Source organism: Pan troglodytes, chromosome 5 (assembly GCF_028858775.2).
Source record: "Pan troglodytes isolate AG18354 chromosome 5, NHGRI_mPanTro3-v2.0_pri, whole genome shotgun sequence".
NCBI classification, from domain to species: Eukaryota; Metazoa; Chordata; class Mammalia; order Primates; family Hominidae; genus Pan; species Pan troglodytes.
Window position 1 is genome coordinate 83174482 of NC_072403.2, and position 19762 is coordinate 83194243.

Sequence of the window (19762 nt, forward strand, 5' to 3'; positions counted from 1 at the left end):
TATCATTTGTATAGTGAAGACTGGGGCATACAATATCTAAGATTTCTTTACATTCGAACATTCTATGATTCTATGTATGTTTGTTGAATACTAGTATTCCTTTATTCAGGAAATGGATTAAACAAAACCTAGGCTATTGAAAATGAAAATATGATTAAGATTACTGATTCCATAACTAAAGTAACTAGGTAATGAGTATTAATGGCCCTAAGATTACTTGAGGCTTCCACCTAATGCTGTCATCTCTCCATCAGCCGTAATTTTCTGCCTTTTTTCTCTCCTCAGTCTCAGCAGATGATCTTATCTCCTGCTACATCTAGAAAATGGAAGCCATCAGACTCCATCTTTTCGCCACTGAGGCTACAAAAGATATCTACACCTGCAACCCTTTCCCTTTTTTTCTTCTTCCCTTTTATTATGATGTATAAAGTGTCCCTTATCCAATAAAGAGCTAATCATTCTGCTTGGGGTTGTAGCCCCTTCCCTCTTACTTCAAGGACTTCAAGGCTCCCTCCTCCTGGAAATAGTCTCCTCCCTCAGCTTCCCTGAAGCCACACCCTGCTGAATTTTTACCTACCAAATTATCCCTGCTCTCTCTTCTTACTTCGTTTCCAGGATTCCCTCTCTGTCTCAGATCTATCAGTGTTGGAGGCCATCTGTGCTTGGTCCAAGGTTCTCTTCTGCCTTTTCTCAGTCCTCACTTCTAGGTGCTCTCATACATTCTCAGCTTTATATCCTCTCTATTTGCTGACAAATGTCAAATATATATGTTCAGCGTGACTGCATATGCAAATAACTGCATATATGCAAATGACTACATGACTATTACTTGTATGTTTCTCAAATATTCAAATTTAGGCTATATAAAGCCAAATTCTCAATCCTGTCTTTAACTACTTTCAACTTGGAAATAAAACATTCAATTCTCTCTCTGTCTATGGCCTCCATGCTCATGATAGCTCAGGTGAGCAACTATGGTCTTGATTCCTCTTGTTCCTACCATCAACATTCAAGCCTAGAGTACCGTTGTTTCTCCCTCCAAATTATGTCATGAACCTGGCTGTTTCTCTTCATTTCAAATGTAAGCTTCTTAGTCCACACCACTATGTTTTCTCACATGGGCTTTTGTAATAGTTTCATGGCCTCCTCCCTGCTTCCACTTTTGTTTATTTATATCTCCTGCCCTCCCAGCATTGAGAGTATACAATAAAGATGCTATTATTAGAAAAGTGATATAAAGACAATAATTATTCAGGGAATACAGAAAAGTAAGAATAACAATGTCAAAATTCTCCCGAAACCCTGCCACTTGGAAATGTGAGCTAAATATTGTTGTAAAAAACTGTTTATACATTTCTTAGATAGGTGGATAGATGGCAGACATTGTTTTATAAGAAAAGATACTATTTAATATTATTACATTTTACTAATAGCCACTCCTTTGAAATGTGTGTGTATGTGTGTGTGTGTGTATACATGCATATATAGTTATATACAATTTTGTCAAAATAAGGAAAATTTTATAAAGAATAAACAGCATTAAAGGGCTTGCTACAAAAAGCAACAATCGGTTACCACATCCCATCCCTTCCTGAGTATGTCATCTTAAACCCTTGATAACTTTTATTTTACATTTTTAAAATTCTAAGTTGATTAGTCATGAGGGTTTGGACTATCTACTTTAAACATTATCTACCAACTTCCTGCCATGGTAAATGAGGTTTTAGCTCACTTACACTTCACTTGACTCCCCTCTCTTCCTCTTCCCACAGCAAGTTTTACTACTTTTAATTCCTCTTTTGGTTACTTTCATACCTGCAAGACTATATGTTTTCCCCTGATTTCCTGTTCTGTTAGTTAGACACAACCTATCTTGACCCCATACCTTGTAAGGTGAAGAAGGCCCTCAATCCCTCCCCCCTTTCTCTTCCTTACCTTTGCAAGATTTGTTTTCACTTTTGTATTGGTAAGCCTGAAAAAAATTACCTTTTATCATATAACCACAGTTAGATTGTCTATGTTTTCACTTTGTTTAGATGTTAGAAGTTGAAAAATCAGCAGGCATTGCTTATATTATCACAACTATGTGAATGTGGTTCATTGCTGAGCCAAGCAGTGATTACATAACATATAGTTTTTGTGTACAGTGCTCCTTTCCCTCAAATTTCTACTTGCCTTTTTTTTTTCTTTAGCCAATCCTTAGGTTTATGATAGCTGTTTTAAGGATACTATCAAGTTTATGAAATACCACTCTGCCCCAGCATACACCTTTTTTTAAATGTACACTTATTTTCGGACCCTACTTTAGGACTGATTTGCTGCACTGCAGTCAGCTTGGATCTTCCCTTTCTTCTTGTCCCAGGTTAGACTTGCTGTTTCCTACATCCCATGCCTTTCCCATTTTAAATTACTTTTTTCAATGTTTCTTTCTAACCCATAAGTAACCTCATAATAAAGGATGCAGGGGAGATACATTTTATGAGTCTTTAGAGATTGGAAAACACTTTTATTCTATCATCATACTTGATGAATGATTTGGCTGGGTAAAGATGTTTAAGTTCAAAGTCAGTTTTCACCAGACTTTTGAAGTTGATGCTCCTTGCATGACTTCAGTGTTGCTGTCTTTTCTCTCTGAAGCTTTCAGAATATTCTCTTTAACCTTGATATTTGCAAATCTCTCAATATTATGTTTAGGATTTTTAAAAAGTTTTCACTTACTGTGCTGGACAGTTCCTGGAGCCTCAAGAAAGCTAATGTGTGCTATCATCTTTGCACAGCCATGTGCCACGTAACAATCAGTCAACAGTGGACTGCATATATGACAGTGGTGCTTTAAGATTATAATGAAGCTGAAAATTCCTATGGCCTAGTGAGTTCATGGCCATCATAATGTGGTGCGACGCATTACTCACATGTTTGTGATGATGCAGTTATAAACAGATCCCAACACCGAAAGATTTTCATCAATAGAGAAGATGCTCATGATGCATTATCTACTTACAAGCAAATCTATGCTGAAAAAGGAAACAAACCAAACAAACAACTATAGACATATTTCTGAAAAGAGTGACACCTGCTCAAGAAGAACCTCAGGTAAGTTTTCAGGAGATGTTCCAGAAGAAGACACTGTTATCACAGGAAATAACACCTCCATGTGTTTTTGTTTTGGTTTGAGACAAGGTCTTGCTCTGTCACCCAGGTGTGCAGAGGCAGTATGAGGTCTCGCCGCAGCCTTGACTTTCCAGGCTCAAGCGATCCTCCCACTTTAGCCCCCTAAGTAGCTGGGACTACAGGTGGACACCACTATGCCCAGCTAACTCTTTTGTGGTTTTTTTTTTTTTTAATTTTTAGCAGAGGCGAGGTCTCACTATGTTGCCCGGGCTGGTCTCCAGCCCCTGATACCAAGTGATCCTTCCCCCTCAGCTTCCCAAAGTGCTGAGATTACAGGCATGAGCCACTGCACCTGATATAGCTCCATGCATTTTGTTGCCCCTGAAGATCTTCCAGTGGGACAAAATGTGAAGATAGAAGACGGTGAAACTGATGATCCTGACCCTGTGTAGGCCTGGGCTAATGGGTATGTGTATGCCTTCGCTTTTAACAAAAGCACTTAAAAAATTTAAAAAGCTTATAGCATGAAGATATAAAGAAAGAAATGTTTTTGTGCTACTGTACTATATTATACTAACTATACTATTTATTCTATTTTGTACTAATATTTTTGTGCAATACATTTGTGTTTTAAGCTAGATGTTATTTCAAAAGACTCAACAGGCTGGGCTCGGTGGCTCACGCCTGTAATCCCAACACTTTGGGAGGCCAAGGCGGGCGGATCACAAGGTCAGAGAGACCATCCTGGCTAACACGGTGAAACCCCGTCTCTACTAAAAAAAAAAAAATTAGCCGGGCCTGGTGGCGGGAGCCTGTAGTCCCAGCTACTCAGGGGACTGAGGCAGGAGAATGGCGTGAACCTGGGAGGCGGAGCTTGCAGTGAGCCGAGATGGCGCCACTGCACTCCAGCCTGCGCGACAGAGCAAGACTCCGACTCAAAAAAAAAAAAAAAAAAAAAAAGAGTCAACAACTTAAAAGTTTACAAAGTAAAAAATATTATTAGTTTATAAAGTAAAAAAGTTACAGTAAACTAAGATTAATTTATTACTGAAGAAAAAAGTTTTAAATAAATTTACTGGAGCCTAATTCTACGGTGTTTATGAAGTCTATGGTAGTGTGCAGTAATATCCTAGGCCTTCACATTGACTCACCACCCACTCATTGGCTCACCTGGAGCAACCCTCAGTCCTGCAAGCTCCATTCATACTAAGTGTCCTATACAAGAGTACCATTAAAAAACAAACAAACAGACAAACAAAAAAAACCTTTTATACTGTATTTTTACTATCCCCTAAGTTTAGATAGGTTTAGATATGCAAATATTTACCATTATGTTACAATTGCCTACAGTATTTGGTTCATTAGCATGCTGTACAGGTTTGTAGCTTAGGAGCTAGGCTATATGATATGGCCTAGGTGTGTATTAGGTTATACCATCAGGTTTGTGTAAGTACACTATTCCCACAGTAAAGAGATCAATCTAAGGATGCATTTCTCAGAATGTATCCCTGTCATTAAGCAATGCATGACTATATTCTCTCACATTTAAGAATATCTACTTGTGGTATTTATACTTGAGTGGAATCTTAGTGGAATACAATATTTTTGGATCACATTTCTTTTCCTTTACAACTTGGTAGACATTGCTTTATCATCCTGTAACCCAGAATGTTACTCCAGAGGAGATTGAGTCCAGTCTGCTTTGCTGCCAAATATAAGAGGCTTATTATTTGTCTCTGGATGGCTAAATAATTTTTTCTTATTCTTAAATTCAGTAACAACAGAATATGACTTAGGAAAAATAGGGTTGAATATGTTTGTCTTGGAATATGATATGCACTTTTGAGTTGCAGAGTGTCTTATTCTTGCATTACAGGATTATTTTTCTGTTTTCTATTGGAATACTTTTTCTGAGTCATTTACCGGTTTTTCAATTCAGAGATACCTATTATCTTTATATAATGGCATATTTGTCACTTCTCTTTAGCTATTATCTTCTCTCTATTTCTACTAATCTGTTCATCTTTTTCCGTTGATTTTACTGTGCTTATCTCAAGCCTTTTCTTTGTAGAGCAATTTATTTTTCAGCCATGTCCATTAAATTTCTTTCTGCATGTAATTTGTTTATAATTTCTGTAATGGTGTTATTTTAGTTTCAATTTGTTTCCTTATATTTTCAATTTCCATTTTTACATCATTCTGTATTGTTATCATCTTACATTTGAGCTTGTATTTTATTCATTTCATGTACTTAATAAGATTTTCTATAGCATGAATATTTCTCTGTGTTCTTTGTTGCTATAGAGTTTCTTTCATTCTTATTTTTTGTTCTGCTTACCTAGTTCTCATGTCATCCTTTTTTCATCTTGTTCATATTTTCAGTGAGCTCTGCATCTGAACTCTGTTTTTTGTTCTGGTATAGATTGAGTGAATTCCCCTTAGGTCCCTTCCCATATTAACTGAATGTGAGGGTATTTCTCTACAAGATGTAGCTTGAGAGCTTGTAATTGATTTATACTCACTTCTAAGTAGCCTGAGGGTTTAGGTGTGTATGTCTTGGAAGATAGGCAGGAGTAGGGAGAGAGCTAAGCTAGGGCTAGGTACAACCAAGTATTTCAAATATTCTGTATTCTTCTAGCTTTTTCTATTTGACCTGTTTTTTCTTCTTTTTCTTTTTTATTTTTGACCTTTTTTCTTATTGAAGCGTTTAACGTATCCTACTATAGTTCTGGATTTGTCCGTTTTTGTAATCCTATCAGTTTTCTCTGCCTAGTGCGATGTTATGTTTAAGTGCATACAAGGTAAAGATTATTTTATTGGCTTGGGGATTGTTCTGTATTATTTTATAATGCACCTGAGATGGTTTGGCTATGTCCTCATCCAAATCTCACCTTGGATTGTAGTTCCCATAATCCCCACCTGTTGTGGGAGGGACCTGGTGGGAGGTAATTGAATCATGGGGCGGTTTCCCCCATGCTGCTGTTCTCATGATAGTGAGTGAGTTCTCAAGAGATCTGATGGTTTTATAAGGGGTTTTCCCTCTTTGCTGGGCGCTTCCTTCTGCTGCCGCCATGTGAAGAAGGATGTTTTTGCTTCCCCTCCCACCATAATTGTAAGTTTCCTGAGCCTTCCCCAGCTATGCAAAACTATGAGTCAATTAAACTTCTTTTCTTTATAAATTACCCAATCTTGGGTATGTCTTTATTAGTAGCATGAGAATGGACTAACACATCATCTTACTATAAATAATAAAATAGGTTTAATAAAAGAGGTTTAATAAAAACCTCTTAGTTTTTCAAAACTTTATGTTCAAAATTTCCTTTTGGTTTGGTGTTAGGTGTGCCTTTTATTAACCAGGATACAGCAGGATTTATGTTATTATTATCCCATCTCTGCCTTTTAATAGGTGAATTTTATCCACATTGACTCTGATACATTACACTTTTGGGCTTATTTGTACCATTTCCTTTTGTGCTATCTACTTACCTTTCACTTTCTTTGCTTTTTTGCTGTGTTCTATTGGATTGACAGAGGATTCTGCATTTTTGTTTTTCTTCCTTTTTTTCAACTCCTCTACTTTCTCCTTCTCTTCCTCCAAATCATTCTATTCTTCCTCCTTCTTTTGATTCCTCTGGAGGTTTGAAAAATATCAAGATTATTTCTATTTCTATATTGGTAACCCTAAGATTATGCCTTATTTTTCTATTTCATGGATAGCAAATACATACAGATGAGCATACTTATATGCAGAAATGTTGATTTTAATAAATTTTTGCAAAGTAAATACATCTGTGTGACTATAACCCAGATTAAGACATAGAACATTGCCAATACCCTGAATCGCCCTCAGTATCTCCCTTCTCTTCTTAAGGTTAACCATATCTGTCTTTTTTACCATAGATTAGCTTTGCCTGTTTTGAACTTTTTATAAATGGGATATGACATGAACTCTGCATCTGGCCGCTATTGCTCATTCTTATGTTATTAGACTCATCTATGTTATTGATTATATTGATGATTAATTTACTTTTATTATTATGAAGTATCCCATTGAACGAATGCACCACAATTTATTTATCCATTCTACTCTTGCTGGACATTTGGATTGTTTCTAGTGTTTGGGGATTACAAATAATGCTGTTTTAAACATTCTCTAATTTCATTTCATTCTTTGTACCTGCCTTTCATTGACATTTCATTTACAACTCTGTTGGGTATATACCTAGGAGTGAAATACTGGCATTACTGGGTTGTAGGCTATGCTTATGTTTAGCTTTAGTAGTTACTGCCAAATAGTTTTCTGAAGAGGTTGTACCAATTTATATTCCCATGTGTAGTGCATAAAAGCTCCAATTGCTGCATATCCTCAATATATGGTAATACCTGTTTCTCTAGATTTTACCTATTCTGATGAGTGTGTAGCTGCATGCACATAATTTTTAATTCATTCATTACTAATGATTTTGAGCACTTTATATGGCTATCACCCATTTATGTATTATATTTCATGTATTACCTGTTCAATATCCAAGTTTATTCCAATTTTTTAATGGATTGTCTATCTTTTATATGGCTTCACAGAAACATTTAATATGTTTTGGATAATAATCTTTTGTCAGGTAAAAATATTGAAAGTATCTTTTCCAGTTGGTGGTCTTCTCTTCCACTATTTGTGTTAGTCTATTCTCATGCTCCTGTGAAGAAATACATGAGAGTGGGCAATTTACAAAGAAAAGAGGTTTAATTGATTCACAGTTCTGCATGGCTGGGGAGGACTCAGGAAACTTACAATCATGGCAGAAGGCATCTCTTCACAGGGTGACAGGAGAGAGAATGAGTGCAAGCAGGGGAAATGCCAGACACTTATAAAACCATCAGATCTCACGAGAACTCTCACTATCACAAGAACAGCATGGAGGAAACCACCCCCATGATCCAATGACTCCCTACCGGGTCTCTCCCATGATACATGGAGATTATGGGATCTACAATTAAAGATGAGATTTGGGTGGGGACACAGCCAAACCATATGACTATTTTACTGGGGTTTTTGATGAACAGAGGTTCTTAATTTTAATTATGTCCCTTTAATCACTATTTTTCTTTAAAAAAATTTGCCCATCTTAAGGTCATAAAGATATTCTCTCTTATCTTCTTGATGTTTAATTGTTACTTTTCAGGTAGGCATATACCTCCAACCCTGAATTGATTTTTGTGTGTCATGTGAGGTAGGATGTCAAAATGTGTTTTTTCCTCATATAGATAACCAGTTGACCCAAAATCATTATTAAAAATACCATTCTTTTTTCATTTGCATTATGCTTTATCATGAAACAAATTGTCACAAATGTTTCTATTCTTTTCCATATTTCTATTTGTCTATTTTTATGCTAATGCAAAACTGTCTTAAATATCATCACTTTACAATACATCTTGATAACCCTTAGAGGGATTTTGTCCTTCTTCAAAATTGTCTTCTCTGGTCTTGGTCCTTTACATTTCCATATATAGATATATTCAATTGTTAATTTCCAATAAAAATATTTTTAAGCTTTTAACATACAAAGCTGCGAATTACATATTAATTATAACTATAATTTAAAAAATATCTGAAATTATCTAGTATTTTTATCCTACTCAGAAACCCAAGAACCTAAACAGGAATATATTATAGATTGAGAATCTATTTTCCAGCACCTTGTTTGTGTTGCTAAGTTATTTGGATATAATATTCTAAATTTCCAGTTTCCCCTCATTATATTGAATTTATTTCTCTGTTGTTTCATGGCATCTATGGTTGCTAATGAGAAGCCCACTTGATTTATTGTTTAATTACCATTTCTTGTTGGTAACCTGTTTTTCTCCTTGTAGCTGGTAAAAACATCTCCTAATTCTTGATGTATTCCAGTTTTACTTTGGTAAGTCTGGGTATGAACATATTTTTGTAGATCCTTCTTGGTTTTTATAGTTCATTTTCAATTTGAGGACATATTTTTCTTCAATTTTGGAAAACTCACAGCTCTTTTCTCTCCAAATATTACTTTCTTGTGACTCTCTCTACTTTTTCCTTCCTTAAAGAAAAATAGGCAGTCCTATTTGTCTTCAGACTATCCTATATAGTTTTAGGTGACCATACAACTATTGCCTAATAAATTATATTTATATAATTATGTTTATATAACCAGAGCCCCACCTAGCCTCTGTTTTCAAACCTGGCTCCAGTCTGCTAATTTCCATGGAGCACCTTCACTTCTCCTTCCCTGATTCTCAGGGAAGATGCATTTGGGAGTTAAAAGAAGTGCCACTAATAATTATATCAGGACAACAGATGTAAATTGGAACTCTCCCAGGCATACTACCCTGTGTGATCTCTCTGCTTAGCATTCTTCCATATTTTATTCTCTATGCTGTCTTCTGGGTAAATCCCTCAGTAATATTTTTCAGTTTATTATTTTTCTTTTGTTGCCTCTGTTCCAAAGTTTACCCTATCTTTGAATTTTTTATTGCAATGAATAGATTTTTAACTCCCAAGAAGTCTAATCATTCTGCTTTTTAATTTATTTGGCTTGTTTCATATCTGTCTGCTTTTCACATTTTATGTTTTTTAAAAAAAAGTGCATAGTTTTTTCCATTTTTCCCCTTAAGCATTCAAAGCATATTTATTCTTAAGTTTTGGCTAGATCAGTTTAATAAAATTTCACCTGGAATGAAATTATGTTCCAATTGTTGATTTTTGGCAGGATTACTTTCACAGCATTAGAATTCTCCCACTTTGAAATTCTGTTTTGCAGCATCATGTTGAATGAAATTGCTCCCCTTCTTTCTCTTTCTTCAAATTTCTCTATCTAGCAGTTTTGCATTTCCTTCTCCCAAATTCCTGAATCCTACCTCCAAACCTAGTGGTGTATGACATTGCAGAACACCTGCCCTTGGTCTCAGCAGGCATATGACATCAGGCCCCAGGCCAGGTGCATTTAGCACCCTTCCTCAAGTGCAATGTGTGTTAGTTCTCTTGTTTCTGAAGTTCTCTGCAAAGCCATGGCCCCAGGGAATGGTTGGCTGCAGATTTTTAACCTCCTTTTACCAGAAGGAGCCTCATCTAGCCTCTGTTTTCAAATCTGGCTCCAGTAGGCTAATTTCCATGGAACACCTTCAATTCTCCTTCCCTGGTTCTCAGCTGTCACTGCCTACTTCAGGACAAGAGCCCAGCATGGCTGTGGCCTCAGCTATGCTCAGTTCTGCATTTCTTTTCTACTTCTGGTGCACAGGAATGCTTAATAGGCTTTGAACTCAGACATGTGTTTTGGGTGTTTTCTTTTATATTTTTATATGCTTTTTGCTGTGTTGTGTTAATACATTAAAGCATGAACTAACTGCTCTAATTTGACCAGAGTGCATAAAATGAACAAGTAAATTGTATTTATCATAAACTAAAACAGGTGATTGTAAAATATCCCAATTTACTAAATTTGGAAGCCTTTTAGAGACAGATTTTCCTTGTACATGTCTCTAAATTACTTTCATAAATGTGCAATAGTGGTAGTACCAATGGAAAGAACAGAACCTTTTGTCCATAGGATCATTTAAAATTTGTTTGTGTGCTACTTGGGAGCTGAGGCAGGAGAATTGCTTGAACCCGGGAGGCGGAGGTTGCGATGAGCTGAGAACACGCCACTGCACTCCAGCCTGGGTGACAGAGACAGACTCCATCTCAAAAAAAAAAAGAATAAAAAATAAATAAATTTTTTTGTGTGTGAATCTGCAATTATTTTTATTTTCTAAATTACATTATTTGGAAATCTAGGAGCTGAAACACTTTTTGGTGCTATAGGACATTATGACTTGGCTACTTTGAAATTAGACATATTTTACCCAGCTAAAAGAGACACAATATTAAATTTTCCAAGTAAAAATAACTACATAATCTGAAAGGAAAATAATTGAAGAGAGAGAGAAAGGAAGAAAACAAAAGGAAGGAAGGAAAGAAAGAAGAAAGACAGGAAGGAAGGAAGGGAAAGAAAGAAAAAGAAAAGAAGGAAGGAAAAACGAAGGAAAGACAGGCATATTCATTCCAGTGCTTTGAATAGTGTATGGCCCTTAGAAAATATTTGTGGAGAAAAATGAATGGATAAATACCTGAGCCTCACTCCATTTCTGGTTAGCACCCTTGTTGTAGAGGGAATGGGGCAGGGAGCATACTATGGATGTATCTGGGGTGAGGAAAGCATCGGGACTCACAGATAGGGTAATGGATCAGGCACGTGTGAAAGTGAAGGATAGAGTTAGCATAATTGTCAGGGTGTTTGTTATTTTATAACCCGATTGTAAAAACAGGGAGTTTTAAATTTGGACATTTTATGTGGTTCTAAATTTTCTGAGCTCAGCTATGAGTAAATGTCACCCTTCCCATTTGGAACCTATTACTGAGCTATACTGACCACTCAGAGATGGGAAGAGACAGGCCAGTAGTGTGAGGTTGTACATGAACATCCTGCACACTGTGGAGCTGACATATATGGAGTAAAGAATGCACGAGTCACCCTCCTTGTGCAGTCTTGGATTGTGGAGACTGAAGAGAAGGTTCATTCAAGGCTGTCTTGGAATAGGTGGTTCAGTGTTCCCAGAATACATAGCTTTAGCAATCCTTATTCCATCCACATTTCTAGAGAAACAGAATTTTTAGAGAAAGGGAATAAGGTTGGGCATTAAGGGATCAGCCAAGCAGAATGACTGGTTGCAAACAATACTGTGCAAAGGAGCTAGGCCAAGAGCAAACCCATCAGCATTAAAGACTTTGTATGAGAAAGACGGGGAGGTGAGTTCCATCACAGCTCCTATTGGCTTTATTGCTTTCATTTTAACATTAAAATGGGTCACATTTGCTTCTTTAATTTCTAACTACTGAAAAAAATTTGCCAGGGAAATAGATTATTCTTCTTTATGTTTCTCAATAGGAAAAAAGCAAATTTACATTTGTTTAACCCCCCTTGCATGAAATTTTCTCGACATTGTCTCATTTTATCCTCATATTAATATTTTGAGATACATTTTATCTTCTTTTAAATATAAAGAAACTATAGAGCTGAGGTAAACAATTTGGCCAGGCTGTCAGCTTTAAGTGAGAGAGCTGGGACTGAAATTCAGGGAGGCCGTATAGCATAAGGGGTAAGAGGTTAGACTGTTGACCCCAGCTCCCAGTTTATTCAGTTAATTCTGTGTGACTTTTGTCAAGTTGCTTAACCTACTTCAGTTAAGCAGTGCCTCAGTTAACTCAGTTTGAAATTAGGAATAATAATCATACCTTCTCTAAAGATTATTATAAGTAAAACAATTACCATGTTGTTTGACGCATGGACATTTTCTTTTCATTTGTTATTAATGGGAATATAAATTTGTGTCCCCTCTTTAGAATGGAATTTGGTAATTGTTACAAAACCTAAAATGTGCATCTCCTTTGACTTAGCAATTCCAATTTAGAAATTTTTCCTCAGGGGGATTAAGATGATGAATACGAAGCAAGACTAGCTTGCAGCTCCCACTCAGATGGACGGAGCAGTATGGAGACTCACATCGTGAACTTTTCCTCCAAGAACTACCACAGAAACATACCAGGAAAGCCAAGAGAATCCACAGACCCTTTGAAGAACTGGATCACCCCTGCAGGCTCCCTGAGATGCCAAAAAACTGTGAGTCTGCTTGCTTTCTCAATGGGGAGGCCCATGGTCTAGGGCGAGTTCTTGGCCCTGGTCACCAGCTGCCTGGAAATAGACTCGATGCTGTTGTTGGGGAGCACAGTGGGAGTGAGACCAGCCGTTAGGACTGTGGGTTGCTTGGGAGTGGGGTGAGGCTTTTGAGTACTGGCTTTTCCCCACTTTCCTGGTGATCTGTATGACTCAGCAGAGGCAGCCATAATACCCCTGGGAGTATAACTCCGCGGGACAGGGAATCACACCCATCCCCCACCACAGCCACAGCAAGCCCCATCCAAGGAGAGGCTGAGCTCAGACACGCATATCCCTGCCCCCACCTGGTGATTTTTCTCTACTTGCCCTGGTAGCCAAAGACAAAGGCTATAATTTCTTGGGAGCCCTATGCCTCTGCCCACTGCCTGAGAAACCTGAATACGTAACCAGGTGTCTATAGGGCAAGTTTTCATCCTCTTTATAGGACTTCAGCTGATGCACTCTTGAAAGCTCCACCTCCTGGCTGGAGGCCAACAAACACAGAACCAGTGCACTAAACAAAAACACAACCAAGAACTCTCACAGGGTCCACTTCACTCCCCTGCTACCTCCACCAGAGCAGGTGCTGGTATCCATGGCTACAAGACCTGAAGACAGATCACATCACAGGACTCTGTGCAGGCACTCACCACTACCAGCCCAGAACCCTTAGCTCTGCTGGGTGGCTAGACCCAGAAGAGCAAAAACAATCACTACAGTTCAATTCTCAGGAAGCCCCTTTCCTAGAGGAAGGGAGAGAACACCACATCAAGAAAGGACCCAAGAAAGATAGACCATATGATAGACTACAAAAAAGTCTCAGTAAATTTAAGAAAATCAAAATTATATCAAGTACTTTCTCAGACCACAGTGGAATAAAACTGTAAATCAACTCCAGAAGAACCCCTCACAACCAAGCAGATACATGGAAATTAAATAACCTGCTCCTGAATGATTGCTGGGTTAACAATGAAATCAAGATGGAAATTTAAAAATTCTTTGAACTGAACAATAATAGTGACACAACCTATGAAAACCTCTGAGATAACAGCAAAAGCAGTGCTAAGAGGAAAGTTCATAGCATTAAATGCCTATATCAAAACGTCTGAAAGAGCACAAATAGACAATCTAAGGTCACACCTTACAAAATAGAGAAACAAGAACAATCCAAACCCAAACCCAGCAGAAGAAAAGAAATAAAGAAGACCAGAGGAGAACTAAATGAAATTGAAACAAAAAATAATATAATAGATCAATGAAACAAAAGCTGTTTCTTTGAAAGGATAAGTAAAATTGGTAGACCATTAGCAAGATTTACCAAGAAAAGGAGAGAGAAGATCCAAATAAGCTCAATTAGAAATGAAAGAGGAGATACTACAACTGATACCACAGAAATACAAAAAATTATTAAAGGATACTGTGAACACCTTTATGTGCATAAACTAAGAACCTAGAGGAGATGGATACATTTCTAGAACTATACGACCCTCCTAGATTAAACCTGGAAGATATCAAATCTCTGAAGAGACCAATAACAAGCCGTGAGATTGAAACGGTAATTAAAAAATTGTCACAAAAAGCCCAAAACTAGACAGATTCACAGCTGAATTCTATCAGATACTCAGAGAAGAATTGGTACCAATCCTATTGACCCTATCCCGAAAGATAGAGAAAGAGGGAATTCTCCCTAAATCGTTCTGTGAAGCCAGTATTCCCCCTAATACCAAAACGAGGAAAGGACATAACAAAAACAGAAAACTACAGACCAATATCCCTAATTAACATAGGTGAAAAAATCCTCAACAAAATTCTAGCTAACCAAATCCAACAGCATATCAAAAAGATAATCCACCATGATCATGGGTTTCATACCAGGGATGCAGGGATGATTTAACATACATAAGCAATAAATGTGATACACCACATGAGCAGAATTAAAAACAAAAATCACATGATCATCTCAATAGATGCAGAAAAGGCATTTGATGAAATCCAGCATTCCTTTATGATAAAGCCCTCAGCAAAATCAGCATAGAAGAGACATACCTTAACGTAATAAAAGCCAGCTATGACAAGTCCACAGCCATCATTATTCTGATCAGGGAAAAGTTAAAAGTATTCCCCCTGAGAACTGGAACAAGACAAGGATGCCCACTTTCACCACTTCTATTTGCCATAGTATGGGAAGTCCTAGCCAGAGCAATCAGACAAGAGAAAGAAATGAAAGGTGTCCAAATCAGTAAAGAGAAAGTCAAACTATTGCTGTTTGCTGATGATAGGGTCATATATCTAGAAAACCCTAAAGACTCATCCAAAAAGCTCCTACAGCTGGTTAATTAATTCAGCAAAGTTTCAGGATACAAAATTAATATACACAAATCAGTAGCTGTACACCAATCCTATACACCAACAGCAACCAAACTGAGAATCAAATCAAGATTTCACAATAGCTTAAAAAAAACCAAAAAACAAACAAACAAAAAAAACACTTAAGAATATACTTAACCAAGGACGTGAAGACCTCTACAAGAAAAACTACAATACACTGCTGAAAGAAATCATGGATGACACAAACAGATGGAAACACATCCCATGCTCATGGATGGGTAGAATCAATATTGTGAAAATGACCATACTACCAAAAGCAATCTACAAATTCAATGCAATTCCCATCAAATTACCATCATTCTTCACAGAACTAGAAAAAAAACCCTAAAATTATATGGAGCCAAAAAAGTGCCCTCATAGCCAAAGCAAGACTAAGCCAAAAAAAAAAAAAAAAATCTGGAGGCACCACATTATCCAACTTCAGACTATACTATCAGTATCAGGTCATGGTAAACAAAACAGCATGGTATTGATATAAAAATAGGTACATAAACCAATGAAACAGAATAGAGAACCCAGAAGTAAAGCCAGATACTTAAACAGCAAACTGATTTTTGGCAAAGTAAACAGAAATATACAGTGGGAAGGGACACCCTATTCAACAAATGGTCCTGGGATAATTGGCAAGCTGCATGTAGAAGAACAAAACTGGATCCTCATCTGTCACCCTATACAAAAATCAATTCAAGATGGATCAAAGACTTAAATCTAAGACCTGAAACCATAAAGATTCTAGAAGATAACATTGAAAAAATCCTTTCAGACATTGGCTTAGAGAAAGACTTCATGACCAAGAACCAAAAGCAAATGTAACAAAAACAAACATAAATAGATGGGCCTTCATTAAACTAAAAAGCTTCTGCACAGCAAAAGCAATAATCAGCAGAGTAAACAGACAACCCACAGAGTAGGAGAAACTTTTTGCAATCTATACATCTGACAAAGGACTAATATCCAGAATCTACAATGAACTCAAACAAATCAGCAAGAAAAAAACAAACAACCCCATCAAAAAGTGGGCTAAGGACATGAATAGACAATTCTCAAAAAGAAGATATACAAATGGCCAACAAGTATGTTAAAAATCGCTCAGCATTACTAATTACCTGGGAAATGCAAATCAAAACCACAGTGAGATACCACCTTACTCTTACAAGAATGGCTATAATCAAAAAATCAAAAAAAAAATAGTTGTTGGCTGGGATGTGGTGAAAAGGGAACACTTTTACACTGTTGGTGGGAATGTAAACTAGTACAACCACTATGGAAAACAGTATGGATATTCCTTAAAGAACTAAAAGCAGAAGTACCATTTGATCCAGCACTCCCATTCCTGGGTATCTACTCAGAGGAAAAGAAGTCATTGTACAAAAAAGATACTTGCACACACATGTTTATAGCAGCACAATTTGCAACTGCAAAAATATGGAACCAGTCCAAATACCCATCAATCAAGTGGATAAAGAAAATGTGATATATATATATACACCATGGAATACTACTCACCCATTAAAAGGAACAAAATAATGGTATTCACAGCAACCTGGATGGAATTGGAAACTATTATTCTAAGGGAAGTAACTCAAGAATGGAAAACCAAACATTGTATGTTCTCCCTGATATGTGGCAGCTAAGCTATGATGATGCAAAGGCGTAAGAATGATACATTGGACTTTGGGGACTCCAGGCAAAGGATGGGGTATGGTGAGGGATAAAAGACTACATATCGGGTACAGTGTGCACTGCTTGGGTGATGGGTGCACCAAAATCTCAGAAACCTCCAATAAAGAACTTATTTATGTAACCAAACACCACCTGTCCCCCCAAAACCTATTGAAATTAAAAAATAATACTAAAAAAAGGAATTTTTCCTCCAGATATGCTCACACATGGGCACAAAAATACTTATATAGAATGTTCATTTTAGCACTGTTAATAACAGCAAAGAGTGGGAACACAAACAGAAGCATCAACTGGAAGATCTTAATCAAACTAAGATCTATAAAATGCAGTGTATAACCTCCAAGAATATTTTGCTAAATGAGAGGAAAGGTGACATGGGATATATATGTACTATTCCCGCTCTTAGGGTTTACATTGTGTTGGGGGGGGCAGTGGCAGGGTGCATGGGTGTAATACAAGTATCATTGCTTGTGTGTACATTAAGCATATCTTGAATTATACACAAGGAACTGTTTACCACTGGCAGCTTTTGGAGACGGAGGTTAGAGATTTTGAGACTGAAGTCAGAAGGAGAATTATTTCTCATTGTATATTTGTTTTCACTTAATTTTTTATGCAAACAGAATTTTCCACCCAAAAGAAACTAATTTTTAAACATAGTACAATATTGGATTATTAAATTAAAGAGACTCGTTTAGCTGCTCATATGAGAAGGATTGAGATATCCCTCAATCTTGCATGGTAGGCAGGACCCTTTTAGTGTAGTCTAGGGGCTTGTGAGAATGGAGCTGCCCAGGACATGGTGGCTCACAGTCACTTCGGAGATCCAGAGGACCCTCTGAGTATGGAAGGAAGACTTGGACTCACTATACTTGTTGTTAACACAATTCGAATTTAAAACAACACCTGAAACCCATGTCTGTATTTCTTTCATATTTTATGGCTGTCTTCTCTAAACCCCACTATTTATTCAGTACCATCTCTAGCTTGCATTTGAGCAAAATGTTGCTTAGACTTGTTAATTTTAAAACCAGCTCCTTGGTTTCTAAAATTCATGACATTTTCTTAATTCTCGTACAGAATACCTGCACTCCAGGTAATTTGCCTAGAGTGCATAGTTTTACAGACACTGTTTAAATGGTGCATGTTGAAAGCCTGGCAGAGAGGTTAGTTGGGAAAGATTATCTTGTGTCATGGGTCTATTCAATACTCCAGATACTCCTAATGTCATCTCAAAGAGGCCTTTCCTGATACCGAATCTACACAAGGAAACCACCCTCCAGCCCCTTTAACTCTTGATAGCAGTGTTAATATTCTTCATAGCTCTTATCATAATTTGCGGTAATTTTATTTCTATCTTTTTTACTTTATGTTCTGACTCCTTTACCAGAATGTAAGCTCCATGAGGGCAGGGATCATGGATATTTTGTTCACAAACATGTCCCAGTACCCAGCATAAGTGCTTATTAAATATTGAAATGGGAGGAGTGTTCCTTTATCCCCCCTCGCAGGGTGTGTGACAGGGGTGTGGCTCGCTTCTTTGGTGCTCCGCTGCTCAAACCACTAGGGGAAGCATGCAGACGGGCAGGTCACGGGGAGCGTTTCTGGGCTTCGACCCCATGGCAGCATCTAGGGTGAGTGTTTCCATCTCGCGAAGCCCCAGTGGGCGTGTGTTACAGTGCGCTCTTTCCGTTTTGCCGTCTACAGTTGGCTTGTGTTGATCAGCGCCACTAGACCCTCTGCCTTATCGAAAGGACACAGGGCCTTCTGTATCTCCGGTTCTTGCTCTAGTGTACCAGAAAAATCGGATCACATGTGGGCTTGGAGGATGGGTGCAAAGTTTTATTGAGTGGTGGAGGTTGCTCTCAGCGAGGTGGATGGGGAGCCAGAAGGAGGATGGGTTGGGAAGTTGGTCTCCCCCTGGAGTCGGGCCACCCAGCAGCCGGGCCACCCAGCAGCGGGACTCTCCTCTAACCACCCCAGCTGAATTCCGCCTTGTCCCGCCACCGATGGCCTGCCGATGTCTGCTGGTGTCTGCTGGTGTTTGCTTTTCTGCTCCTCTTGACGACCAGCCATTTGTGTCTGTGCCCGCTATGGTCTCTCGGGTTTTTATGGGCACAGGATTGGGGGTGTGGCAGGCCAAAAGGCAACTTTATGGGCACGGAAACAGAAATGCTTGTCCTCACTTAGGTCCATGGGCACAGGCCCGAGGGAGCCCTCACCAGGGACCCCGCCTTTCTCTGCTTAGCACTTCCCTACCCGCCTCCTGTATCAATATGAATCAATGTCTTTGGATCAAGTCAGACTACACATTTAGAGAATGACTTTTTTGTCATTGCTTTTGTAGATACGTTTTTTCAATTGTTAGCCGTTAGTTTTTATCTTAGGTTGCTTTCAAAATTAGCTATGCAAGTTTAATTTCTCTATTTGCTGTGAAACAAATATTGAGGTTATTATTGGTTAAATCTTACTCCTATTGTCACCCAGGAGCTGTTTCTCACCAGGAAAATTTATTCTGACAAATATTTTGTGGGTACCCTAATTTCAGGTAATGATATTTAATGAATGTTTTATGATTTATAAAGTTTCCCTCTTCATCAGGGCTAGGAGGAAGCTCTAGGGTATCTGCTCACACACAGCCGCTCTGCTGATGTTTATGGTTGCCATATGCTGCCCCTTCCTCTTTTGGTTCTGTTTTATTAATCTTATAATAAACATCTTCTCTTTCAATAATTCACCTCAAATATTTTTTGATAAGATATGATACAAATACATTAAATTATGAAAATAAATTATATTTTTTCTATTTTTGTTAATTTTCCATTTCATTGGGTCTCTACCGCTAAGGTTTGAGTCCA

General features: G+C 37.7%; 1 protein-coding gene across 2 annotated transcripts in view; it reads right to left on the reverse strand.

The window, feature by feature from the left end:
- The window catches only part of LOC462815 (putative uncharacterized protein encoded by LINC00472), a 242395-nt gene that overhangs the window by 46248 nt on the left and 176385 nt on the right, over nucleotides 1-19762 (reverse strand). Inside the window, exon 4 of one of the 2 annotated variants that reach the window (XM_054686014.2) lies at nucleotides 5750-6742. The exons of the other annotated variant lie outside the window; for it this stretch is intronic. The gene's annotated coding sequence lies outside the window, so the exon portion shown is untranslated. Of the gene's footprint in view, nucleotides 1-5749; nucleotides 6743-19762 lie in introns of those variants that run through there. 2 annotated transcript variants of the gene reach the window in all.